Source organism: Trichechus manatus, unplaced genomic scaffold (genome assembly GCF_000243295.1).
Source record: "Trichechus manatus latirostris isolate Lorelei unplaced genomic scaffold, TriManLat1.0 scaffold00191, whole genome shotgun sequence".
In the NCBI taxonomy this organism is placed as follows: Eukaryota; Metazoa; Chordata; class Mammalia; order Sirenia; family Trichechidae; genus Trichechus; species Trichechus manatus.
Window position 1 is genome coordinate 3960362 of NW_004444127.1, and position 27608 is coordinate 3987969.

Genomic DNA, 27608 nt, shown 5'->3' on the forward strand with positions numbered 1-27608 from the left:
CAAGAAAGCAGTGCCGGGAGCAGAGCGCGTCCTTTGGACCGGGGTCCCTGCGCAGAGAAGCTGCTAGTCTGGGGGAACACTGATGAGAAGGCCGAGAGACAGAAAGCCTTCCCCTGGAGCTGACGCCTTGAATTTGGACTTTTAGCCTGCTTTACTGTAAGGAAATAAACTTATCTTCGTTAAAACCATCCACTTGTGGTATTTCTGTTATGGCAGCACTAGATGACTAAGACACATATTCATATCAAGCAAATGGCTTATGCGGTTGTAGAGGCTGGAACGTCCCAAGTCCGTGGGTCAGGCTGGAGGCTTCTCCTGATTCATGTAGCTGCAGGGGCTGGCAAACCCAAGATCAGCAGGTCAGACAACAGGGCTCTGGCTCACAGGCTGTGAAAACCAATGGATCCCAAGTTCAGCAGGCAAGACAGCAGGTAAGCTGCAAGCTCAAGTCCCAAGAACCAGAAGTCAGAAGAATAGGAGCCAGCTGCAGGATCCAGAGTAAGCAAAAGCCCACGAGCCTTGCCAGAAAGTCTATCTATATTGGATGCAGGCCACACCCCCAAGGAAACGCCCCTTCAACTGATTGCTTACTCACAGCAGATCCCATCATGGAGGTGAACACATTGTATCAAATCTGATCACGGGAGGTGATTACATCATTAAACAACTGCCAAACTACATCTACATCTGCTTCTGCTAAAGCAAAAGGAAGAAATAATGAAGTAAAAGAACTGAACAGAAGATTTCAAAGGGTGGCTCGAGAAGAGGAGGTAAAGTATTATAACGACATGTTCAAAGAGCTGGAGATAGAAAACTGAAAAGGAAGAACCTGCTTGGCATTTCTCAAGCTGAAAGAACTGAACAAAAAGTTCAAGCCTTGAGTTGCAATAGTGAATGATTCTATGGGGAAAATATTAAATGATGCAGGAAGCATCAAAAGAAGATGGAAGGAATACACAGAGTCATTATACCAAAAAGAATTGGTAGTAAGAAAAAACAAAACAAAACAAAAAGAATTGGTTGATGTTCAACCATTTCAAGAGGTAGCATATGATCAGAAGCCAATGGTACTGAAGGAAGAAGTCCAAGCTGCACCGAAGGCATTGGTGAAAAATAAGGCTGTAGGAATAGATGGAATATCAATTGAGATGTTTCAACAAACAGATGCAGCACTGGAAGCCCTCCCTCATCTATGCCAAGATATTTGGAAGACAGCTACCTGGCCAACTGACTGGAAGAGATCCATATTTATGCCTATTTCCAAGAAAGGAGATACAACCAAATGCAGAAATTATCAAACAATATTATTAATATCACATGCAAATAGAATTTTGCTGAAGATTATTCAAAAGCAGCTGCAGCAGTATATCGACAGGGAACTGGCATAAATTCAAGCGGGATTCAGAAGAGGACGTGGAACCAGGATATCATTGCTGATGTCAGATGGATCCTGGCTGAAAGTAGAGAATACCAGAAAGATGTTTACCTGTGCTTTATTGACTATGCAAAGGCATTCGACTGTGTGGGTCATAACAAATTATGGATAACATTGTGAAGAATGGGAATTCCAGAACACTTAATTGTGCTCATGTGGAACCTGTACATAGATCAAGAAGCAGTTGTTCAAACAGAAAAGAGATACTGCATGGTTTAAAGTCCAGAAAGGTGAGCATCAGGGTTGTATCCTTTCACCATACTTATTCAATCTGTATGTTGAGCAAATAATCTGAGAAGCTGGACTATATGAAGAAGAAAGAGGCATCAGGATTGGAGGAAGACTCATTAACAACCTACGTTATACAGATGACACAGCCTTGCTTGTTGAAAGTGAAGAAGACTTGAAGCACGTACTGATGAAGATCAAAGACCACAGCTTTCAGTATAGATTACACCTCAACATAAAGAAAACAAAAATCCTCACTAAGCAGATAGTAGATAAGAATCATCTCAGGTGAAGGGAAGGACAGCACACACTACAGAGGAAGCCAGCACAACTGGACTAAACCAAAGCTAAGAAGTTTCCTCAATACAATCAAATACTTTCAAAGACAGAGTAGCAGGGATGCGGGGTCTGGGGACCATGCTTTCAGGGGACATCTATGTCAATTGGCATGACAAACCTTATTAAGAAAATGTTCTGCATCCTGCTTTGGTGAGTGGCGTCTCGGGTCTTAAAAGCTTGCAAGCGGCCATCTAAGATGCATCGATTGGTCCCAACCACTTGAAGTAAAGGAGAACGAAGAACATCAAAGACTCAAGGAAGGTATTGGCCCAAGAGACAGAATGGGCCACATAAACCAGAGACTTCATCAGCCTGAGACCAGAAGAACTAGATGGTGCCCAACTACCACCAATGAACATCCTGACAGGGAACACAACCGAGGGTCCCTGATGGAGCAGTAGAATGATGGGATGCAGAACTCAAATTCTAATAAGAAGACCAGACTTAATGGTCTGACTAAGACTGGAGGCGCCCCGGAAAGCATGGCCCCTGGTCTCTCTATCGCCCCAGAACTAAAACAATTTCCGAGGCCAACTCTTCAGACAGGGATTGGACTGGACTGTGGGACATAAAGTGCTACTTGTGAAGAGTGTGCCTCTTAGACAAGTAGATACAAGCGACCAAAGGGGCGGCTTCTGTCCAAAGGTGAGATGGGAAGGCAGAGAGAGTTAGGAGCTGGTTGAATGTTCATGGGGAATTAGGGGTGGAGGGGAGGAGTGTGCTGTCGCAGAATGGGGTGAGCAGTTGGGGTCTCATAACAATGTATGTAAAAAAAAATTCTGTATGGGAGACTAACTTGAAACGTAAACTTCATTTAATTACAACAATAAAAAAAAAGATAAAGTTCCAAAAAAAAAAAAAAAAAAAAAAAAAAAAAAATCCTAACAACTGGACCAATAAGCAACATCATGATAAATGGAGAAAAGATTGAAGTTGTCAAGGATTTCATTTTACTTGGATCCACAATCAACACCTATGGAAGTAGCAGTCAAGAAATCAAAAGACGCACTGCGCTGGGCAAATCTGCTGCAAAAGACCTCTTTAAAGTGTTGAAAAGCAAAGATGTCACCTTGAAGACTAAGGTGCTCCTGACCCTAGCCATGATATTTTCAATCACATCATATGCATGTGAAAGCTGGACAATGAATAAGGAAGACCAAAGACGAATTGACGCCTTTGAATTGTGCTGTTGGCGAAGAATATTGAATATACCATGGACTCCCAATAGAATGAACAAATCTGTCTTGGAAGAAGTACAGCCAGAATGCTCCTTAGAAGCAAGGATGGCGAGACTACATCTCACATACTTTGGACATGTTATCAGGAGGGACCAGTCCCTGGAGAAGGACATCATGCTTGGTAGAGTACAGGGTCATAGAAAAAGAGGAAGACCCTCAATGAGATGAATGGATACAGTGGCTGCAACAATGGGCTCAAGCATGACAATGATTGTCAGCATGGTGCAGGATGGGGCAGTGTTTCATTCTGTAGTACTTAGGGTCGCTATGAGTCAGAACCAACTTGACAGCACCTAACAACAACAACAACAACGAACTACATCATAACTGCCAAACCACTGAGACTCATGGCCCAGCCAAGTTGACATACAACCTTAACCATCACACACACACACACACACACACACACACAAACACACACACACACACACACACACACACACAGAAAAACCCAAACCAAATCCATTGCCATCGAGTAGATTCCAACTCATAGCGGCCCTATAAGATAGGGTTTCCAAGAAACAGCTAGTGGATTTGAACTGCTGACCTTTTGGTTAGCAGCCAAATGCTTAACCACTGTGCCTGGTTTTAAATCCTAGCTCTGCTACTTTCTACTGTGTGACCTTGTCAAGTCACTTCAGTTCTCTGAGTATCAGCTTCCTCGTCTGTAAAACCGGGAGAATAATAACACCCACGTCTCAGGGCTATTGTGAGGTCTTAGTGGGATAGAAAGTATTTACCAGACATCTGGCTTGTAGATGGTGCTTGGTAAGTGTTAACTGAAATTCAGTTCTTTCAAGAAAAATTAAGAGCTTGTTGAGACCCTGTTGTTGTTGTTAGCTGCTGTCTAATTGTCCCCTGTCTATGGCAACCCCATGCATAATGGAGTGAAACACAGCCCGGTCCTGTACCAACCCCATGATCAGTTGCAGATAGGACCATTGTGATCCATAGGATTTTCACTGGGGATTGGGAATTTTAGGAAGTAGATCATCAGCCTTTCTTCCTAGTCTGTCTAAGTCTGGAAGCTCTACTGAAATGTGTTCAGTATCATAGCAATATACAATCCACCACTGACAGGCGGGTGGTGGCTGCACATGAGGTGCGTTGGCCGGGAATCAAACCTGGGTCTTCTGCTTGGAAGGCAAAAATTCTACCACCGAACCACTGATGCCTCACCTAAGTACTGAAAAATTACGGTGCACCTCCACTCCCACAATTAATTCAAATTAAGAACAATATATAATAAATAAACCTGAGGGAATATTGGAGTCCCTGGGGGGCACAAGTGATTAAGCCCTGGACTACTAATCGAAGGGTTGGCAATTCAAACCTATTTAGAGGTGCCTTGGAAGTAAGGCCTGGTGATCTGTTTCTGAAAGGTCACAGCCTTGAAAACCCTATGAAGTGCGGTTCTATTCTGCACACGGGGTCACCATGAGTCTAAATGGACTGAACGGCAACTAACAACAACAACATGAGGGCATCAGAGCTTTTTGGTTTTTTTTTTTAATATCAAATTCTTTCAAACTCTCTTTTCTTCTTTCTTATGTGTGTGTGTGTGTGAGTTCCCGCCTGCTTTGTTGGTGCCCTGTGAACATGCTTCATCTTCCAACTGGTTAAGCCAGCACTGAATTCTCCAAATACACAGGTCAAGGTCACAACCAGGGAAGTCAGGGAAAGTCCTGTGCAGGGTGTGGGCATCATGGTCAGGTTCACAGACACCAGAAAGTTTTCCTCTGAGGGTTTGTCGTCAGGACTCCGGCTTGTGGGCCACTCTCCTGGCCAGGCTGCCCCTTCCCTCTCCCCGCATCCCTGCAGCGGTCACAGCAGCAGCAGCATCGAGTCATCGCATGGAAAGTGCTCATACCAGCCTGTGTAGCAGCTGGCCCCTTGGATGCGTCGGTCATTTCACGTTTCAGGAGCTTTTCTCTTTCTAAAGCAGAACTGAAATTTTACCTGGGCTGTCAGCTCTAGCGACCTCAGAACTTTCATTTCCTTCTTATTGCATGGAGAAAGTACTGAACATTATTATTTCACCAAGAGAAAGTGGGTGCTGGGTGAGCAGAGGCTGGGTGGGGGTCGTAGTTCACACCTGTGATTCTTAGCCCAGGAGATCAGCAGAATCACCCAGGAGAACTAATTATAATGCAGATTCCTAGGCACCACCCAAGACCTACTCTAGGCTGGGCATGGAGGGCAGGGGTCTGTATTCTTTAAGTGCCCCTAAAGTGATTGTGATGACCCTCTAGGCTTGGGAACCACTGAGACAGAGAAACAAAGCCACTTGCTTGTTTCTGCTCAAGGGCCTTCCTGGAAGCAGCCGCAAGTTTTCATGCCTACTTATGTTGGATAGTCTCTCCCTCTCGCTGCTGCCTCCTATAACATTGGAACATACCGTTCAGTCAATTCCGACTCATGGCCACCCCATGTGTGCAGAGTAGAACTACTCCATATGGTTTTCAAGGCTGTGACTTCTCAGAAGCAGATTGCCAAGCTTGTCTTCTGAGGCACCTCTGGTTGGGTTTGTACTGTCAGCATTTTGCCTAGTAGCCCAGGACTTAACCATTTGTGCCACGCAGGGTTTCCTTTATTATGCCACTAATATGATATCATATGTGTTTTCATATTTCTTTCCTTGGCCAGATGAGTTGCTCAAGGGCAGGGACCATGTATGTCTTATTCACCTTTGTGTCCACTGCAGCAGGGCTGCCACATACAGTTGGGCAGGTTGTTTGCTGTGCACAGGGCTTTCAAGTTCCTAGAAAGTTATATATAAGAATCACTGGGAGATCTTGTTAAAATGTAGATTCTGATTCAGTATATCTGCTGAGAACTTGTTAGAAATGCAAATTCTGCAGGGAACTTGTTAGAAATGCAAATTCTTAGCAGGGGTTTGAGACAGAATGAACCAATTTGAAGCCCTGGCTGTGCAAAGGAGCTTGGCGCAGAGTTGGGGCTAAAATCCAGCCCAACTCACCAAGCCACAAGCCCTGATTTTGGCTTCTGAATGTCCAGAGGGAGGGACACCTTTTCTAACTGAACAAAGGTGCCATATAGGCTACTGCTGGTCCTGTCTGCTCCTAGCATTGCGATAGGATTACTGAAGCTAACATTTACAAGCCAGGCATAAAACTTAGTATTTTTAGTAGATGATGGGTGATCAGAGAGGGTTTGTTGAATTGAATTGAAAGCCCTCTTCTTCTTCTCTGTCTCTCAGAATCTTCTCATTTTTCAAGGCCCAGCCCAAATATTGCTTCTTCTTCCAGCCCCAATTCATTGCTTCTTCCTAGGAGACACAGTGGTCCCTGGTTTATGTCTCTAGAACAGCACTTTTTGGGGGTCTGACTTATGCTGGAGTTGGTCTCCCCCACTGCTCTCTGAGCCCCTCACAGGCAGGGGACACCTTATGCAGCTGTCTTGATCCTGGGAGTTTAGACTTCCTAATAAAGGTTCACGAAGTGAATGAACACCGCAACCCCGAATGACTCATCAGAATCTGGGCTTCACCAGGTTGTGTAAACATGTAGTAGCTTTAATCCCTATCATCTGAAACTGGAAGCTGAATTTCAGAAATCAGTGTTAATTCAACTCATGATATATGTGCATATGTACATACATGTGTATGTATACCAAAACCAAACCTGTTGCTGTCAGGTTGGTTCTGACTCATGGTGACCCTACAGGACAGATAGAACTATCCCATAGGGTTTCCAAGGAGTGGCTGGTGGATTGGAACTGCTGACCTTTTGGTTAGAAGCCAAGCTCTTCACCACTATGCCACCAGGGCTCCATGTGTGTATATATGTGTACATATATATGCATATATGTTGTTGTGTGCCATCTAGTAGATTCTGAATCAGCAACACTATATGGCAGAGTAGAACTGCCCCAGAGGGCTTCCAAGGCTGTAATCTTTGTGGGAGCAGATCGCCAGGTTTTTTCTCCCACGGACCTTTTGGTTAACAGCCCAGCTCTTTAACTGTTGCACCACCAGGGCTCTCTATCTCTCTCTCTCTCTATATATATATATACATATGTATATATATATATATATTTAACATCAGCTTTGTAGGCAGCACTGGGCCAAGTTAAATAGGTGATTGGCAGATGATCCTGATGATATGTGAGTGTGTGATGGAGTTTGCATTTTGGTTCCATGGATGCAGTAGGTTTGGGGGCAAGCCAGTTTTGGGTTGCCCCAGGTCTGAGATTTTAAAATAGACCCTCCTCAGGGGCTAATCTTTCTCCCCTTTTCCAGGGGGGAGGTGCAGAAGAGCAAATAACTCCCATAATTGCAGGAGGCCCTCCTCAGGGAGCTACATGGACCCTGAGATGCACAAATTATGTAGGACATAGTAGTAGGAAGTGAAACATACCCTATTAGGGCCAATTAGGGATGTTGTTAGGGAAGATCAGCGTGCACTTTTACTGAGTACATTAATCTGACTGAAGCATCAGGGTCTCTTGGAGGTCAAAAGAAGTTCAGGCCTCTTGGACTTTTTTGTAGTTCCTAATGTATGAAAATATGAGATTTTACAAATGTTATACAAACTGTAGTATATTTAAAACACTTACATTTAACAAATTAATATTTTTATCACAAAAATAAAAATGTAGTTTTATCATGTTATCCACAAAATAATTGCAGAAATTCTAAAGCAATATTAGTTCAATCTAGATGCTACATGACATGGTCCAGGATCAAGTATAATCCTACAGTGTAGCACGGTGACTCCAGGTATAAGCTCTTTTGTAAATGATGCCAAAAGTCTGAATTTGAAGTCTTTCTCAACCTGAGGTCTGGGTTAAATGGCTATCCTCTCCTCCCCCAAACGGTACTAGGTTTGCGTGGCATCAACGGGAGAACTTCGTGCCTATTATTGTACTTGTTCATTAAATTAATGGAAACTGAGAGTGTCAGCTGTAGAGGCTGTCACTGATGGAATGGAAAGGGGGGTGTTGGGAGGAGAAGCATGGGTCCTGTGACTCAAAGCCCTGACCATTCAAATATGCAAACTGTGGGGACTGCTTAGGTTTCTACTTGGGACTGCAAAGTAGGGAGAATTTGTTTCAAATTTAAGCACAGTTGGAAAAGCACAAGACTGTTCTTAGAGAATCATTTTAGCTTTTGGACCAAGTGGGCTCTTGGGTAGCCACCTCTTGAGTTAGATGTTACATACAGTGATTGAGAATGTGTCATGACTATAGGCTAGGGTTAATGAGGGCAGTTTTCTGGCAAATCAAGTCCTTGTTTATGCACATTCTTTCCTCCTTGGGAGATGAAGTCATATGCTCTTCTGGGGGCCCCCTCTAAGTTATCCCTGAAGGGGTGGAGGCACATGGCAACTCCTTTTTGAGGTCAAGTTGATGGAGAAAGTTCTATTAATGGTATAATTTGTAGAAAACTATAATCTTCCATGGCCCCAGATTGAGTCCTGGCCCTGGACTCAGATTGACCCCTGAGCTTGGCCAAAGATGGAAATCAAGGGGAAAGACAAGTTAAGTTTATATTGTGGGCCAGGAGTCAGCAAACTTTTTCTGCAGAGGGCTAGAAATAATATTTTAGGCTTTGTGGGCCATAAGTCTATAGCAACTACTCAACTTTGCTGCTGTAGTTAGAAAGCAGTCATAGACAATACATAAATGAATGAGTTTGGCTATATTCCAATAAAATTTTTTTTATAAAAACAGGTAGCAGTGGATTTGGCCCATGGGCTGTAGTTTGCTGACGCTTACTCTGGAATACCACATACAGAAAACTCTGCACTGTCAAGAAATATGAAGTCTGCATGGTCTCAGAGAACATCTAGCTCAACTGGCATAACACAGTTTATAAAGAAAATGTTCTACATTCTACCTTGGTGAGTAGCTTCTGGGGTCTTAAAAGTCTGTGAGCAGAATGTCCAGAGGTACTGGATATTCTAAGATACTCAACTGGTCTCACCCCTTCAGGAGCAAGGGAGAATGAAACAAACAAGATACAAGGGAAAGATTAGTCCAAAGGAGCTAATGGACCACAACTACCATGGCCTCTGCCAGACTGAGTCCAGTACAACTAGATGGTGCCCAGCTACCACCACTGACCGCTCTAACCAGGATCACAACAGAGGGTCCTGGACAGAGCTGGAGAAAAATGTAGAACAAAATTCTAACTCACAAAAAAAGATGAGACTTACTGGCCGGACAGAGACTGGAGAAACCCTGAGAGTATGGCCCCCGGATACCCTTTTAGCTCAGTAATGAAGTCACTCCCAAGGTTCACCGTTCAGCCAAAGATTAGACAGCCCCATAAAACAAAACAAGACTAATGGGGCACAATAGTCCAGGGACAAGGACTAGAATGCAGGAGGGGACAGGAAAGCTGGTAATAGGGAACCCAAGGTTGAGAAGGGACAGTGTAGATGTGTCCTGAGGTTGTTAACGATTGTCATAAAACAATATGTGTACTAATTGTTTAATAAGAAACTATTTGTTCTGTAAACCTTCATCTAAAGAAGAAAAAAAAGAAAAGAAATATCAAGTCTAAAATATGACTCGATAAAAGGGACCTCCAGCTTAGGTAGGCTTGAGTCCCAGATCTATTACTTACAAGCTGTTGGTCTTTGGAAAAACCCATCAGTTCTGTCATCCTCAGGCTTCTCATTTGTAATATGGGGATTATAAAACCTACTCCACCTACCCCAGGATTATTGTGAAGCTTGAATGAACTGTAACACATCAACAGAAAGAAGCTCTTGCTATTACTATTACGGAATTGTAGAAACACCTTATGAGTTAAAGACTCTCAGCTCCTTAATGGTAGTTGTTGTTGTTGAGTGCCATTAAGTCCATTCCAAGTCATAGCGATCCTGTATGACAGAGTAGAGCTTCCCTATAGGGTTTTCTTGGCTGTAATCTTTACAGAAGCAGATCGGATGTCTTTCTCCCATGGAGCTGCTAGGTGGGTCGAACCGTCAACCTTTCAGTTAGCAGCCAAGCGCTTAATTGTTTGCACCACTAAGGCTCCTTTTTCTTAATGGTAGACATGGTGCTCATTCACCATTGAATTATCAGCACCATCGTAATGCCTGTCATATATTGGCACTCTGAATAAATTTGTTGACTTTATAAATGAAATAGATAAAATGTTTCCTTCTTTCAAATCAGTGCAATATTATTTAAATAGACTGGAGCAGTAGAAACCTACAGTAAAATGATTTGAAAAAAGGATACGGGCCATTTAATTTTTGGAGTTTAGCTACATTTGGTGAGTGTTTCTAGGCCAACTTGCCCAAACAATTTTGGACATGCAGAGAAGAGCTCCCATCAGGATATTACATGTACGTTTCCAACTCCACTCAGATGTATTTGGAAGTGTTCCATAATTGAGGGAGGGTTTTCCCTCAGGCCTTTAAAGATTTCTCATTACTAGTGTTCTCATCACATGAGAATCCTAAGCTCTTTGACTGAGTGCCCCTGGGATATCCACTTGTTTCAACATCACATCTTATGGTTGGACATGACCATGTGTGCAAACTCCCTGGACTCATGATGCCAGCTTGTTAAGCAAGTCAAGGGTTTGTTGGGTGTTTTGCAGGTGTGTCATTGCCAAAATAAAGGTTAGAGATAACAATCTGTTGTGAATACTGCTGATGCCAATTAAAAAGAAAATGACACAAAAATGTTGGTTATGGCCATATCCTCCATCCAGTGGAATAGCCCTATTTGTCCATTCTGGAGACAGCAGTAAACTGTGGAAAGAAAATGAGCTTTGAAGGCAGCCAGGCCTGAGTTAAATCAGGACTACATCATGTAAGACTTACATGGTCTTGTACAGTTTACTTAATCTCAGTTTTATCATCTCAAGGTTATGGTGTAAATAAAATCAATTGATGTCAATGAAATCTCTAGCACAGCGCTGCTGGGAACGATTCTTGGGTGGGAGTGGAGGAAAGTCCTGAGAGATGAGGATTGTTGTGATCTGGGCAGGCCCCCATGAAGGGTCTACTACAATGGACTTCTTCCAGAGCTTTCTCTTCTGCTTATCATTTTAAGGGCCAGTAAGACTACTCTTGGGTGAGTGTAGATAAAAACTATTCTTGATCAGGGAGTAATGTGGGATGTTATGAATTGAATGTGTTCCCCGAAAAGAAACATGAAAGTCTTAATCCCATTACTTATAAATATGACCCAGTTTAAAAACAGGGGTTTTCTTTGGTTATGTTAATGAGGTCATACCAAGCAGGGTGAGTCCAAAACCTAATCATTTCTGAGTTGTGTCTTATAAAAAGAGCAGAACAGACAGGGAGAGACACACACACTGGGGGATGACAGATGCCATCTACAAGTAGCCAAGGAACACCAAGAATTGCTAGCAGTCACCAGAAACTAGGATAGATGCCCACAAAGGAACCTTAATTTGGGCCTTTAGCCTCCAAACCTATGAGAAAATAAATAAAAAAGTCAACCACATGTGGTATCTTTTGGTATGGCTGCAGGAGGTAACTAAGATGTGGGGGAAGGGTCCTTGGACAGTGTTAAAAGCAGTGACCAAAAGGCTAGTGGGCAGGAAGGAGGCCCTGAGTTACCATCCCAGGGAAAAGAGCCACCAGTAATGACCCTTTTGTCCTTTCCCTATTAACAGTTCCCTCCATTAGCTTGTATAATAAGGATTTGTCTACATCTAATATAATGCAGTTGCTTTAGGTAACAATTTGAGAGTACGGTTTACTGGTTGGGAGGATAGGCTGTAGACGTAGACTGCCTGCCTACTGGGCAATTTTAGGGCATCTCCATGAGATACTGTGCATTAGTTGGGAAGAGTAATATGCTTTGATTGTCGTTGTGAGCCGATTCGGACTCATAGTGACCCTATGGAACCCTGGTGGTGCAATGGTTAAGTGCTCGGCTGCTAACTTGAAGGTCGGCAGTTTAAACCCACCAGACACTCCTAGGGAGAAAAGATGGACGATATGCTCCCGTAAAGATTAGAGTCTTGGAAACCCTCCGGGGAGTTATACTCTGTCCTATAGGGTCACTATGAATCTGAATTGACTCAATGGCACCTAACAACAACAACACTGGGCAAATTAGTTGGCTTCTCTGAGCCTCAGCTTCCTTATTCCTGAGGATAATAATAGTCACTATCTACTCTCCCTGTCTTTTCCCTGCCTCATGGCTTCTGCTTACTCATAGCTCTGCATGCTTCGCATTGCAGCTCACTCATGGCCTTCAAGGCTAATCACTGAGGCCTCTACTGGGGCAGAACTGTGCCTTTCAGACCCCTCAGAAGCTGCTGGTCAGCCCACGGTTGACTCCTTTGGGTCAGATGCCCACCTGAGGCCTAATCAGTATGGTCAGCAGGGAGACAGGGTGCAGTGGCATCACTATAGGGCGCAGGGAGTACGGACCATACTGGGTGACCCTGTTATAGGGGATGACACCAAAATTATTGTCTATAAAAATATCCCTGTAGTTAGTTACAACAACAGAAACATTCTTCATAAGCCCAGCTTCCAAAAACCCACCAAACCCACTGGTTTGACTCATAGCGACCCTATAGGACAGAGTAGAACTGCCCCGTAGGGTTTCCAAGGAGAGGCTGGTGGATTTGAACTGCTGACCTCCTGGTTAGCAGCCAAACACTTAACCACTGTGCCACCAGGCCTACAAGCCCGGCTTACAGGAATCAATATACCTACAAGGCTAAAACTCTATGCTAATTTACTCAAAAAGTAAATTAAAGTCAGAGCTGTCATTATTACTTCATTACCATAACACTTCAAATCATGTGGTTTCCTCTGCACGTGTTACAAACACGTGCTATTGTTTTTGTTGCCGCCAGTGTTTTCATAGTCACTGATTTTGTCAAATTTTCTGGTGTTTTAGCTACAGTATTGTGGTAATTAGTATCTGTGAACCTATATCAATAACTCTTTTGAGAATTAAGGAGTAATTAAAGGAAAAGACGGAGTGATCTATGGGAAATATGATTTACAAGTAACATTAGTACAAAAAAATTACTAAGGATTCTGTCTGATGTGGTACTGGCAGAGGTCCATGGTGGGAGGGGTGATATTATGAGTTACCATACTGGGTGATACCAACCCTAGTGACATCACTAACAGGGTGGAGTGAGCACATAAAGCAACACAGGGCTGGATGCTCAGTCAGGGACTATGGATGGGACCATTTCTCATAAGGGATTGTGGGCACCATGAGCCCCATGATGGATGCTCAGTGCACAAAGAGAAGACAGCTTTAATGCAAGGTAGACGGTGGTTACTGCAATAACAGAAATGCTGATAAAGGGCTTTCCAAGTCCAGATGAGAAAGAACTTGCTTTCTAGCTAGGGGAGTAAGGAAATGCTCACGGAAGGAAGGGCCTCCTCAGCATCTACTCCTCACTCCCCTAAGCTAGTCAAGGCCTTGTCCTGGAATTAAATCTTGAGGTCAATCCTACCCAAACCTTATGACGGGGAAATTCAGGAGCTGCTACAACCAGCCTATTCCCTCTCCTGCCACAGGCATTAATTCGAGGATGAGTGTGTGACAAAAGTTGTCCAGTCATGGACAAAGAGACCTACCAGGAATCAGAAGCTCTCTTCTCTGCTATATTTGAACATGGAAGCATGTAATCTGGGACGTCACTGGTAGCCATCTTGCAGGGGCAAAGTGAGTGCCTTTTGAGAACAAAGATCTCACTGAGGAAGTAGAGCTGGGAAGGAGGGGAGAGGAGAAAGAGAGAGAGAGAGAAAGAAAGAAACTGGGCCCTGGACACCTCGTTTGGCAAAGTACAGGGAGTAGAGGGCAACACTGAACAGTTCTATTTGATGGGAACATTGGAGCAAGGGTGTTAGTATTGGAAAGGTAGTTTAAAAAGAGACCATTGAGAGTCTTGAAAGGATTTTTTTTCCGATAGGCAAAAGGAAGCTATTGAAAGTCTTTAACTACTGCGATATGAGCAGAGCTGTGAATAAATGGCAACATGTACGTGATGGTTAATTTTATGTGCCAACCTGGCTAGGCTATGGTGCCCAGTTGTTAGGTCAAACACTAGTCTAGATATTGCTGTAAGGTATTTTGTAGATGTGATTAACATTTACAATCAGTTGACTCTGATTAAAGGAGATTACCCTCCATAGTGTGGGTGGGCCTTATCCAATGAGTTGAAGGCCTTCAGAACAAAACTGAGGGTTCAGACAAGGAATTCTGCCTCAAGATTGTAACATAGAAATCCTGCCAGAGTTTCCAGCCTTCTAGCTGTCCTGCAGATTTTGGAGTTGCCAGTCCCCACAACCACATGAATCAATTCCTTAAAATAAATCGCTCTCTTTCTTGTAGTGTATCTATGTATCCTATTGATTGTTTTTCTCTGGATAACCCTGACTAATACAGTGTGCAGAATGGATTGGAATAGAGAGAGGCAGGAGGTGGGGAGACCATTGGGAGTTCATTACAATAAACCAGGTGGGGGATAATGAAGAACTGTACTAGAACAACTGCAGTGGGGCTGGAAAGAGAAGAAAGATGTGGAAAAATAAGAGCACAGACTCAAGATTTTAGAGTAAGATGCTGTCATACTAAGGCTTCTTGAAGGAAGGAAAGAGGGTGCCTACACCCAAGCCAAGGCTAGAAGAGCACCAACCTTAAGTTCTTGGATGGCTCCTGTTTGTTGCTGTTATTGGTTACTGAGTTAGCTCTGACTCAGTGCAACCTTATGTCTAACACAATGAAACACTGCCCGGTCCTGCGCCATCTTCATGATCACTGGTATGTTTGAGTCCATTGTTGCGGCTATTGTTGACGTAATGCATCTCATTGAGGGTTTCCCTCATTTCACCCACCTTCTACTTTACCAAACCTGATGTCCTTTTCTACTGATTGGTCTTTCCTGATGATGTGTCCAAAATAAATGAGTTGAAGTCTTGCCATCATTACCCCAAAAGAAAGATGTGAAAGATTAGATAAGAGATTAGAGAAGAAAATTCTTTAGGTATATTAAGTTACAATGCAAAGGGATCTTGGTGAAAATTTACAACATAGTGAAATAGTCTGTGGTGTTGACTCACGAGCCATACATTAGTAAACTTCAGGAGCTATTTATAGAGGGCTAACAACATACTTTTGAAAGGGATGATATTGTCCAGGGGACATAAAATACATGTATCAGTTTGCTGAGACTAACTTTTTCTCTAACATGCTGTGAGACTTTGTGTAAATCACTTACCCTTTCTGAGCTGCAGTTTCCTCAGCTGTGAAAAGGCGAGGATGAAGCTTCTTCCAGGGTTATGCTTCTTACCCCATGAACTCATAGGAAAACCCCTTGCCAGTTCCTGGTAAATAAAAGACGCTAAATATGTTTCATACCTCCCTCCTTTCCTTTCACCCTTCCTTTCTTCTTTCCTGAGTATGGTTTGCATTTGTAAACTGGCTTTCCATGGGTACAACTGGCATTGCCACAACTGCTTCATACAGCTTTTATAGTAAGTTGGTCCTCTAGGTCCTAGCACCGTCTGCATTACAGAATCAGGATGACCCCTCCATGCCCCGTATTATCTAATGAAGGGAATAACTAATATGCAGTTTTTCATGATGATGACGTGTTCAAGGAGCTAAGAACTATTCCTGACTTATAATAGCAGGAGAAGGATGGTATTCCTCAGCCAGGGGACTGTGGGTGTGGCAAGCACAGTGATTGACATGTCTAGAGCAGGGGGATACTATGGATGGCTAAAATGCAAGGAAGAAGCCCTAGTGGCGCAGTGGTTAAGCGCTAAGCTGCTAACTGAAAGGTTGGACGTTCAAAACTACCAGGCGCTCTGCAGGAGAAAGATGTGGCAGTCTGCTTCCATAAAGATTACAGCCTTGGAAACCCTGTGGGGCAGTTCTACCCTGTCGTATAGGGTTGCTGTGACTCGGAATCAACTTGATGGCAATGGGTTTAAAATGCAGGGGGAAGTGATGGGGGCCATAGAGGAAGCATAGATGAAGTACTATGGCTGGAGGAGAGCCACTATTGTGGATTCAGTGTCATAGATCTATCATCAGTTCCTCATTTCCCCTCCACTACTATTTATTGAAAAGGAGCCCTGGTAGTACAGTGGTTAAGTGCTAAGATGCTAACTGAAAGGTCAGATGTTTGAATCTACCAGCTGCTCTGCGGGAGAAAAGACCTGGTGGTATGCTCCTGTAAAGATTACAGCCTTGGAAACCCTGTGGGGCAGTTCTACTCTGTCCTATAGGGTTGCTAAAAGTTGGAATAGACTCAATGACAATGGGATACTATTTATTAAACAGTTAATATGTGCTAAGTACTTTACATATATCATTCTTTCAGTTCTCTCATTAACTCTAAGAAGTAAGTAAAGCATATTATTATGCCTGTTTGACAGATGAAGAAACTGAAGCTTAGGTCACTTGCCCAAGGTCACAAAGACAACTAGTAATCAACAGAGCAATGATTTGAACCCAGGCATTACTGATTCCAGGCACAGTCTTAACCACTGTTCCATATTACCCATGCTGAGATTTCCTGGGAAGTGCTCTCTTTTCTTTTTATAGGCACATGATTTATGTCACCCATCCAGAATGAGATGACGTGAAAAAGGAAAGTTGGGAATTACTCTCCCTCCCAGATTACACAACTCTTTGATTTCTCCCCTGAGAGCCACACTGCCCGTCTGCTAGATGATGCTGGAAGAAATTAGATTGCTCCAGGGTGTTCATATGTATACAATTTGTTATTTCAAAAGGTCTCTTAGATAAGGCTTAAACAGACTTCTATATTGCATTATGTTTCTTACAACGCATAAGGAGCAGAAGGGCATCTGCTTAGCATTTGAGAAGTACACCTGGCTCACTTCGATTAAAAGAATAAAACACAGTAAAAACATAGTCAGATGGATCTTGGCTGAAAGTAGAGAATACCAGAAAGATGTTTACCTGTGTTTTATTGACTATGTAAAGGCATTCGACTGTGTGGATCATAACAAATTATGGATAACATTGCGAAGAATGGGAATTCCAGAACACTTAATTGTGCTCATGTGGAACCTGTACATAGATCAAGAGGCAGCTGTTCAAAGAGAACAAGAGATACTGCATGGTTTAAAGTCCAGAAAGGTGTGCATCGGGGTTGTATCCTTTCACCATACTTATTCAATCTGTATGTTAAACAAATAATTAGAGAGGCTGCACTATATGAAGGAGAATGGGACATCAGGATTGGTGGAAGACTCATTAACAACCTGTGATACGCAGACGGAACAACCTTGCTTGCTGGAAGTGAAGAGGACTTGAAGCACTTACTGATGAAAATCAAAGACCACAGCCTTCAGTATGCATTACATCTCAACATAAAACAAAAATCCTCACACCTGGACCAATAAGCAATATCATGATAAACGGAGAAAAGATTGAAATTGTCAAGGATTTCGTTTTACTTGGATCCACAATCAATGCCCATGGAAGCAGCAGTCAAGAAATCAAATGATGTATTGCATTGGGCAAATATGCTGCAAAAGACTTCTTTCAAGTGTTGAAAAGCAAATATGTCATTTTGAGAACTCAGGTGCACCTGATCCAAGCCATGATATTTTCAATCGTCTAATATGCATGTGAAAGCTGGACAATGAATAAGGAAGACGAAAGAAGAATTGATGCCTTTGAATTATGATGATGATGAAGAATACGGAATATGCCATGGACTGCCAGAAGAACAAACAAGTCTGTATTGGAAGAAGTACAGCCAGAATGCTCCTAAGAAGTGAGGATGGCGAGACTTCATCTCACATACTTTAGACAAGTTATCAGGAGGGACCAGTCCTTGGAGGATGTCATGCTTGGTAAAGCAGAGTGTCAGTGAAGAAGAGAAAGACCTTCAGTAAAATGGACTGACACTGTGGCTGCAACTATGGGCTCAAACAGCAACAATTGTGAGGATGGCACAGGACTGGGCAGTGTTCCCTTCTATTGTACTTAGGGTCACTATGTGTTGGAACTGACTTGATGGCACCTAACGAGAAACAACAACAATGGCTAGGATATCAGTCATCAAACATTCCATTTCGTGTTTGACGACTTCCAGTGTTCCTTGATTCATACATCATACATTCCACGTTCCAATTACTAATAGATGTTTGCCGTGATTATTTTTCATTTTGAGTTGTGCTTCTAAAGACCTCTTTAAAATCTTAAAAAGCAAAGATGTTACTTTGATGACTATTTTAGGCTGGGATCTTTGGCGATCCCAGTGAAGTGGGATCTTCCCAGTGAATTTGTGTGGAGAGAGAGAGAGACATTTATCTCAAGGAAATGGCTTACGCTGTTGTAGAGGCTGGCAAGTCACAAAGTCTGTGAGTCAGGTGTCCGCTGGAGGCTCCTCCTGACTCATATGGCTGCAGGGGCTGACGAACCCAGAATTGGCATGTCAGATGGCAAGCTCTTGGCTCATAGGGCTGTGGAAGCTGGCGAATCCCAAAGTTGGCAGATCAGGCGACAGGCTGCTGGTGAAAGTCCCAAGAACTGGAGGTTAGATGATGATGAGCTGGAAACAGGATGCAGAGCTAGCAAGCAAACTGCCAGAATGTCCATATATATATTGGGTGCAGGGTGCAGGCCACATCCCTGTGGAAACTCCCCTTATAACTGATTGGCTGATCACATCAAATCACATCATGGAGATGATAACATTATATGGCAAAATGGAGGATAATTACATCAGATCCCAAAAGGGAGGATAATTACAAAATACTGAGAATCATGGCCTAGCCAAGTTGACACATAACACTATCACAGACTACCCCTTGTCAACTTGACACCTGTACATATCTCCTTAAACCATGCATAATCTCTAAATAAAGACAATTATAAAGTCATACCAACTGACATACATACAACTGAAAACTCACTAGCCCCATTTATATCTTATATTTTATAAGTGATACTTTATAATGGAGGGAAGAAAGAAAAAATATTTGCTATCTGTCTATCCACACATAACACGTATAATAATACAAGAAAGAAATACTCATAACAATTACAAGCCTTGTTTCTGCAACTGTTCCCGTGGTATAACTTCCACCAGCCATTCTGTATTCCCTTTACCCTCAGCAAGTACCTCAGCTGGTTGTGGTTCTTTGCCTGGTGGGTGACCTAAACCTTCACTCCTGAAGGGTCTGGGCCATTAATAGTCATGTCTGAATTGGGTTGCTTTAGTTTTCCATTGACTTTAATCACAGGGCAGGGTAGTTGTCTTAGTCATGTAGTGCTGCTCCAACAGAAATACCACAAGTGGATGGATTTAGCAAAGAGAAGTTTATTCTGTCACAGTCCAGTAGGCTACAAGTCCAAATTCAGGGCGTCAGCCCCAGGGGAACGCTTTCTCCGTCGGCTCTGGAAGAAGGTCTGTGTCATCAATCTTCCTTTGGTCTGGGAGCTTCTCTGCGCAGGAACCTCAGGTCCAAAGGATGCACTCTGCTCCCAGCACTGCTTTCTTGGTGGTATGAGGTTCCCATGTGTCTCTGCTCGCTTCTCTCATTTATATCTCAAAAGAGATTGGGTTAAGACACTGTCTAATCTTGTAAACCTCATCAGCATAACCTCATCACAGTGATAGAATTTACAACACATAAGGAGATCACATATAACCTCATCATAGTGATAGAGCTTAAAACACATAAGGAAATCACACAAATTACACAGTCGTACAGTACTGGGAATCATGACCTAGCCAAGTTGCTACACACATTTTTCAGGGGACACAATTCAGTCCATGACAGTAGTACTAAGAGATACCCTAAGGGATCTCTTGTATTCCAGACATACTCTTCTTTGCCTCCATTATGTAATTCAATCCAATTTCTTGTAGGTAATCAAGATCAATCACTCCAGCCAATATGGTAACTCCCTTCTTTGCCTGTTGATCCAGAGACATAAGGAGCACAAAGTGGCTAGGTGGCATCCTTAACTTCCATTTCAGTGGAATCAGTGTCATGTCTCCAGGTGGTAGCATGACTCCCCTTGGAACTAAGACCTCTAGACCCGCAGAGCATAGGATCACGGGGACAGGAAGCAAAAATTTCATGAGTGGGTCACTAGGGGTAATAGTGAGTGGTGCCACTCCCATTTCCACCCCTTGTCTCCTGGACCCATGAATCCTGGCTATCAGAGAAACAGTACCATATATGGGACACTGGTTTAGAGCATATACAGCCTCCTAGAGAATATTGCCCCAACCCTGCAAAGTGTTGCCACCTAGCTGGCACCATAATTGTGTCTTTAGAAGGCCATTCCATTGTTCTATCACGCCAGCTGCTTCAGGATGATGGGGAACATGGTAAGACCAGTGAATTCCATGAGCATGGGCCCATTGTTGTGCTTCATTTATGTGAAGTGAGTCGCTTCATCTTAGGCAATGCTGTGTGGGATACTAAGATGGTGGATAAAGCATTCTGTGAGTCCACGGATGGTAGTTTTGGCAGAAGAATTGCATGCAGGGAAGGCAAATCCATATCCAGAGTAAGTGTCTGTCCCAGTAAGGATGAAACACTGTCCTTTCCATAATGGAAGCAGTCCAATGTAATCAACCTGCCACCAGGTTGCCGGCTGATTGCCTTGAGGAATGGTGTCATATCAGGGACTCAGTGTCGATCTCTGTTGCTGACAGACTGGGCACTTAGCAGTGGCTATAGCTAAGTCTGTCTTGATGAGTGGAAGTCCATGTTGCTGAGTCCATGCATAACCAAAATGGAAGATAATTACATAATACTGAGAATCATGGCCTAGCCAAGTTGACACATGACATTAACTATCACAATGACTAAGGTGTGCCTGACCCAAGCCATGGTATTTTCAGTAGCTTCATGTGCATGGGAAAGTTGGACAATGAAAAGGAAAGGAAGAAGAATTGATGCATGTGAATTATGGTGTTGGGGAAGAATACTGAAGATTCCATAGACTTCCAGAAGAACAAATAAGCCAGTCTTGTTTGCTTTGGACATGTCATCAGTTTACTTTCATAACCATAATCTCAGGGTGCAGGAAAGGTATCAAGCTCTCCATCTAGGGACTAGAAAACTGAATCTCAGAGAAGAGGAGGGATTAGCCGCTGCTAGTGGGCATCTGAGCCATCCTCAAACCCAATGCATGGGCTCTGTTGTCACACCACAGCCCACCTCCAGGCCAGAGCTGAGCCTCTAATTCTTCACTAGCACGACTGCACACCTTGAGCTTCAGGAACACAAACACGCCCAGAGTTCCATCTCCCAGGCCCAGAGTGGATGATGCAGCGCACAAAATCCAATGACCCTGTGAGGCAAGTGGTGTCTATCTTATAGACGAGGAAACTGAGGCTCAGAAGGCTAAATATCCTACTCAAAGTCATGCCGCCGGAAAGTAGCTAGAATTTGAGCCCAGGCCTGTCTGCCTGTTCTTTCTGCTACCCCACACCACCCCTAGGTGCAGGAAGGATTCCTGAAGGCACTGCAGGCCCAGTATATCCACCCTAGTTGCTCCCATCAAACCAGCTGCAGCCTGGCTTTCAAACTAAATCTGGGACGTCGGCCCGGCTTTCCTGTTGGGCAGCCAACGGGGCTTTTGTGGATAAAACACGATAGAAAATGGAGCGTAGCTGATTAGGTCCAAGAGATAACAAGGCAAGGCCAGGCGGGTCCTTTGTCTGAGACAGCCTGGGAAAAATGCAGCGGGGTCAGAGCTGCCTCTGGTGTTACTGCTGAGGGGGTGGGGGTGTCAGGGGGTGCTCTTCAGCTTTGAGAAGCATGTCAGTCAGCAGGCTGAAGAGCCCATCGGATCTATCCACTTGGTGGTAAAAAATTACCCTGACTGCGTTAGTTTCCAGGACATAAAGGCAGAATCAGGCTGTTGTGGGCCGAGCATTTACCCAAAATCACCTACTCTTGGTGGTCTTGAGGAATCGCTACCCCAGTTTGGGCCTCAGTTTCCTTATCTGAAATATAGGGGAGATGGGTGAATCCAGGGCTCTGCCACCTTTCTTCTTGATCTGTCCTGTATGTGTTTAGGAGTCTGGAAGAATGTGAATCTTCCAAGAGCCCTCCTTCACAGGACATTAGGTTTCTATTGCTGATAGAGATACATCAATCAAAGGAGCCCTGGTGGTGCAGTGGTTAAAGCCCTCGACTGCTAACTGAAAAGTTGGCGGTTCGAACCCACCAGCTGCTCCTCAGGAGAAAGATGTGGCATCCTGCTTCTGTAAAGATTACAGCCTTGGAAACCCTATGGGGCAGTTCCACTCTGTCCTATGGGGTCACTATGAGTCGGAATTGACTTGATGGCAATAGGTTTGATTTGTTTGTTTTTTTAATAATATATTGATCAGTTCACATTTTCTTCCCTATTTACTCACATCTACGAATCAGCCAGACAAAACTCAGAGCAGTGGTGGTTCAATGGTGGAATTCTTGCCTTCCATGTCAGAGACCTCGGTTCGATTCTCACCCAGTGCACCTCATGCATAGCCACCACCCATTTGTCAGTGGAGGCTTCTGTGTTGCCATGATGCTGGCCTGTGGTTGTGGAGGGGGCAGGACTGGACTCTGGACCTTGTCTCTGAACAGCCCTTGAGCCAGCTGCCAGCCCTTGAGTGATGCTTTGCAGTCTTGGTAAGTGTTTCATATGAAGAGCTGGTCCAACCTCTTACTTCCCAAAAGTGAAAGGGGGTATTAGTGACTTGCCCAAGGTACCCCATGACCTGGCATTTGAATGGGGCCTCCAGCCTCCCCATGCACTGTACTCTTATTGCCAAAGAAAAACCACTCCTGTGTATGGTGAGAGTCTCTGTTGGAAGCTACTGCTTTGAGGAGTAAAGGGCAATGATAAACACTCACTGTAGGGGGGAAGCACAGCCAATGTAGATAAGCAAGCAGAAGAAAATGAAAAGGGGAATTTATCTTTCTGCTTCTCTGCAAAAGGGTGATTTGATGCCCTGCCATTTTTGCTTAAGCTGAGCAGGGCTATTGTGAGATGCACTGGAGCCTGGCTTAAAACCCAACAGCAGGTGAACTTGTTCTTGTTGGCAGGTTCACAGTTTAGTGATCACTCTTCTTTATTTTTTGGAGGGCCTGTGGTCAGAATGTCTGGTGAAGGGATGAAGCAGCCACCAGTAGAATAACGAAAGAGAGGGTGCTTCTCCTGGCTGGGTGGGGAGGAAGGCTCCTTGGTGGTGCAGCCCAAAGAATGGAGTGGCCCCAGAGACAGGTGGGTAAAGCTACAGGGACATTTGCTCTGCAAGAAGATTTGCCTCCCTCTAATGCTCACCTTTGGGTCCTTGGGTTGCACAAATATTTAAGCACTCAATTACTAACTGAAGGTTGGTGGTTTGAACTTACCAAGAGGCATCTCAGAAGAAAGGCGTGGCAATCTGTTTCTGAAAGGTTGCAGTCTTGAAAACCCTATGGGGCCCAGTTCTCCCCTGCAACACATGGCTTTGCCATGAGTTAGAGTAGACTCAATGGCAACCGGTTAATGCCCACCTTAGAGACTGGCCCTTCTTTCATGCGTCCTAATAAATAGCTGCTTCCAGATGCATTTTGGTACTGAAACCCTATGCTTTCCACAGCCAATTAAAAAAACAAAACTCTGTTCAAAGCTTAATCCATAGAATTTCAGACTGCCAGGTCCACAAAGGGTCTTAGAGTCTATCTAGTCCAACCAGTCCACTTACTTAAATTAACATGTGGAGAAACTGAGCTTCAGAGATGGAAACTGGCTCACCAAAGGTCACACAGTCAGTTTCTGGCAGTGCCAGGCCTGAGACCAAGTCCTGTTCTGTGTGTTCTCAGGCTTGGCATCCATTTCAGACAAACGGGAAATATGTTCTCAGCCAACATGGGATAGTGAAGGGAGTCAGTGCCTATAATTAAGTAATTAGTAGGCCTAATTCCATCAACATAATAATGAACTGAAATTTATGGAGAGTGTATTATGTGCTAGCGATTTTATAGCCACTAGCTCATATAATTTCTACAGTAACCCATAAAAGGGGTGTTATTATTCCAAGTTTTTCAGATGAGAAAACTGAGGCTTAGAGAAGCGTTGTAACTTGCCCATATTCACACAGCCTACAAATAGTTGAGCGAAGGTTAGGACTTAGCTGTGCCTGATGGAAAGCCCTGTCCCCAAGCCACAGTGTTGTTGTTGTTAGGTGCTGTCGAGTCGATTCCGGCTCATAGCAACCCTATTGCACAATAGAATGAAACACTGCTCGGTCCTGTGCCATCCTCACAATCGTTGCTGCGTTTGAGCCCATTATTGCAGCCACTGTGTCAATCCATCTCTTTGAGGGTCTTCCTCTTTTTCATTGACCCTTACCTTACCAAGCATGATGTCCTTCTCCAGGGACTGGTCCCTCCTAATAACATGTCCAAATAACATGAGACAAGTGTCTCCATCCTCGCTTTCAAGGAGCACTCTAGCTGTACTTCTTCTAAGACAGACTTGTCTGTTCTTCTGGCAGTCCATGTGTCATGGATTGAATTGTGTCCCCCCAAAATGTCAAGTTGGTTAGGCCATGATTCCCAGTATTGTATGGTTGTCCTCCATTTTGTGATTGATATAATTTTCCTATGTGTTGTAAATCCAAATCTCTGCCTGTGGTTAGTGATGCAAGATTAGATTATGTTAAAGAGGATTAGGGTGGATGTAACACCCTTACCCAGATCACATCTCTGATCCAGTGTAAAGATAGTTTCCCTGGGGTGTGGCCTGCACCACCTTTTATCTCTCAAGAGATAAAAGGAAAGGGAAGCGAGCAGAGAGTGGGGACCTCATACCATCAAGAAAGCAGCATCTGGAGCAGAACGTGTCCTTTGGACCCAAGATTCCTGTGTGGAGAAGCTCCCAGACCAAGGGAAGATTGATGACAAGGACCTTCCTCCAGAGCTGACAGAGACAGAACACCTTCCCCTGGAGATGATTCCCTGAATTTGGACTTCTAGCCTAGAAGACTGTGACAAAATAAATTTGTTTGTTAAAACCATCCACTTGTGGTATTTCTGTTATAGCAACACTAGATGACTAAGACACCATAGTATATTCAATATTCTTCACCAGCACCGTAATTCAAAGCCACTATGTTGTTGTTAGGTGCCATCGAGTCGGTTCCAACTCATAGTGACCCTATAGGACAGAGTAGAACTGCCCCTTAGGGTTTTCAAGAAGCAGCTGGTGGATTTGAACTGCCAGCCTTTTGGTTAGCAGCCTAGCTCTTAGCCACTACACCACCAGGGTTCCCCTGTAAAGATTACAGCCTAGCAAATCCTATGAGGCTGTTCTGCTCTGTCACATGGGGTCAGAACTGATTCCACCACACCTAACAACAACAAACAAATTCCCAGGTGATGCTGATGCTGCTGGTCTGGGGACCACACCCAGAGAGTCACTGATTTAAAGAAATCATTTAAAGGTTTTGTGTCAGCTGATTTTCTTGCACTGGGTCTTACTTTCCAAGTAACTATTTAGGAGCAGAGCTGCTGTGCCTTTGAAGAGATTCTTATCTCAGTTAGAGAGATTCTGGTGGTCAGGAAATAAGGGAAACAATGTTATCACTTGATTTTCTAACTACCATTTCAAAAGGGTTGCAGAGGGGTCTTCCTGAATTATCAGGAAGGTTAAAGAATTAGGCTAAAAAGCACAAGTTGCAGAAACCAATGAACTCCAGTCATTTCTGCCAAACCCACCCCATTCCTCTCAAGAGTCAGAGCCCTAGGGCAGAGTGTTCCTAGTTGAGCTTAGGTCACATGGCCATTCCTGAGCCAATCACAGTGGCCAAGGGAATGTGATACTCTGATTGGCCTAACCTGAGTCACATGCCCACCCCAGGGGCAGGAAGTGAAATGAACTCCCGGAAATGTACTCCACTGGAGGTGCAGAGCCTGAGAAGGGGGTGGGAGGTGGTCCCCCTAGAAGGAGGACACCAGAAAGAACGGCAAATGGATACCAGGTGCCAAAACCACATATGCCCATAACAGAGGGGCCATCCTTTCTTGTTTCCAAGCAACCATTTACCTTTTATTTCTGGTTACTCTTTTCCACAGAGTTCTAGCACAGGGGCTGACCTTTCTGCAGACGGAAGAGGGCAAAACCCAGGAGGACGAGTGAAGTGGAAAGAGATCTGGGCTGAAGATTAAGATTTTAGTCCTGGTTCTACTACGACCCCCTATACGCAAACTTCCTTTCCTCCCCAAATCTGTTTCTTCAGCTGTAAAATGAGAAGAGGACAGGATTTCTGTGGGTCCTGGGAACTCTAATGAGCTCTTCCCCTGCCTGGTCTGTCCTTTTGCTTTCTTCAAATAGCTGCTCCTGTTGCTTCTGTTTCATTCAGGCTTCCCCTGATAACCCTATCCAAGCAGCCCCCTGCCTTCTCCCGTGAGTTATTCTCTCTTTTGGCAGCCTATTTATTTCCTCTATAATGCTTACCACAATTTGTACTTAGCGTGTGTTCGCTTAGCTGCTTATTGCCTAGCTCCACTACAGTGTAAGCAAGCTTCATGAAGGCATGGGAGAGTACCTCTCTTGTGTTCTTATTGTTTCTCCAGAACGTGTGGGCTCAAACATTTCTTGAATGAAAGAACAATGAATGCAAAAATGAGAAGCCCTGCACCTGTGTCTTCTTCAGAAGATTTTCCTCAAAGGTGCTACACTGTGGACCTGTAATTCTAGGCACCCTGTGGGAGCCAAGAATAAAGAAAGACGCTGGCATAAGAAATGGTAACTGGCTCAGTTCCCTTCTTCTCCAGCCCTAAAAGTGTCCACTCAGTGCTGAAGGGGCCCGTGATCCTCTCTCTCCAGTCCCTCTGCACTGGGATACGTGCCTGACTGTATCCCACATTAGTAGGTTGGCCTATCCTGCCTGCTCCCTTGACCTTGACCGTGCCCTTCCCCTCCTACATGTCCACAGGTGCAGGTGCCTGGACCCTCAAGCTCCTCTAAAGCTACTTTCAGGAAAAGGATCTGGTAAGCTCAGGCACACTGGCGAATGAGAAGAGGCAGTATATTTTTCACACCAAACAATAAACCAATTTTTGTGACACTTCCTGTAGGACCAGCTACTTAATTTACAGGGCTCAGTAGAAAATGAAAATGTGGTCTCCTTATTCCAAAATTATTACAGTTTTCAAGATGGTGGCAGCAGAGCATTAGACCAAGTACAGGGGCCCTTCTAAGCATGGGACGCACACCCATGAAGAGGCAGATAAGTTTGGATTCTCTGGGCTGACCCTGCTCTTTTTGTGGACAGTGCAACTTCCAAGAGACCCTTTTTCCATCAGCTCGAGGAAGAACACTGATTCTAGACAGGACTCTCAGCAGCCACTAGACCAGGATATATCAGGCCCATAAGAGCCTGCTGC

General features: G+C 44.1%; 1 long non-coding RNA gene across 1 annotated transcript; it reads left to right on the forward strand.

The window, feature by feature from the left end:
* The first annotated feature begins 8937 nt into the window (after positions 1-8937).
* On the forward strand, positions 8938-27410 carry LOC111822668 (uncharacterized). The gene is made up of 3 exons (XR_002825810.1): positions 8938-9104; positions 26295-26967; positions 27158-27410. It is a non-coding gene; the product is annotated as an uncharacterized LOC111822668 (long non-coding RNA).
* Positions 27411-27608: the final 198 nt, after the last annotated feature.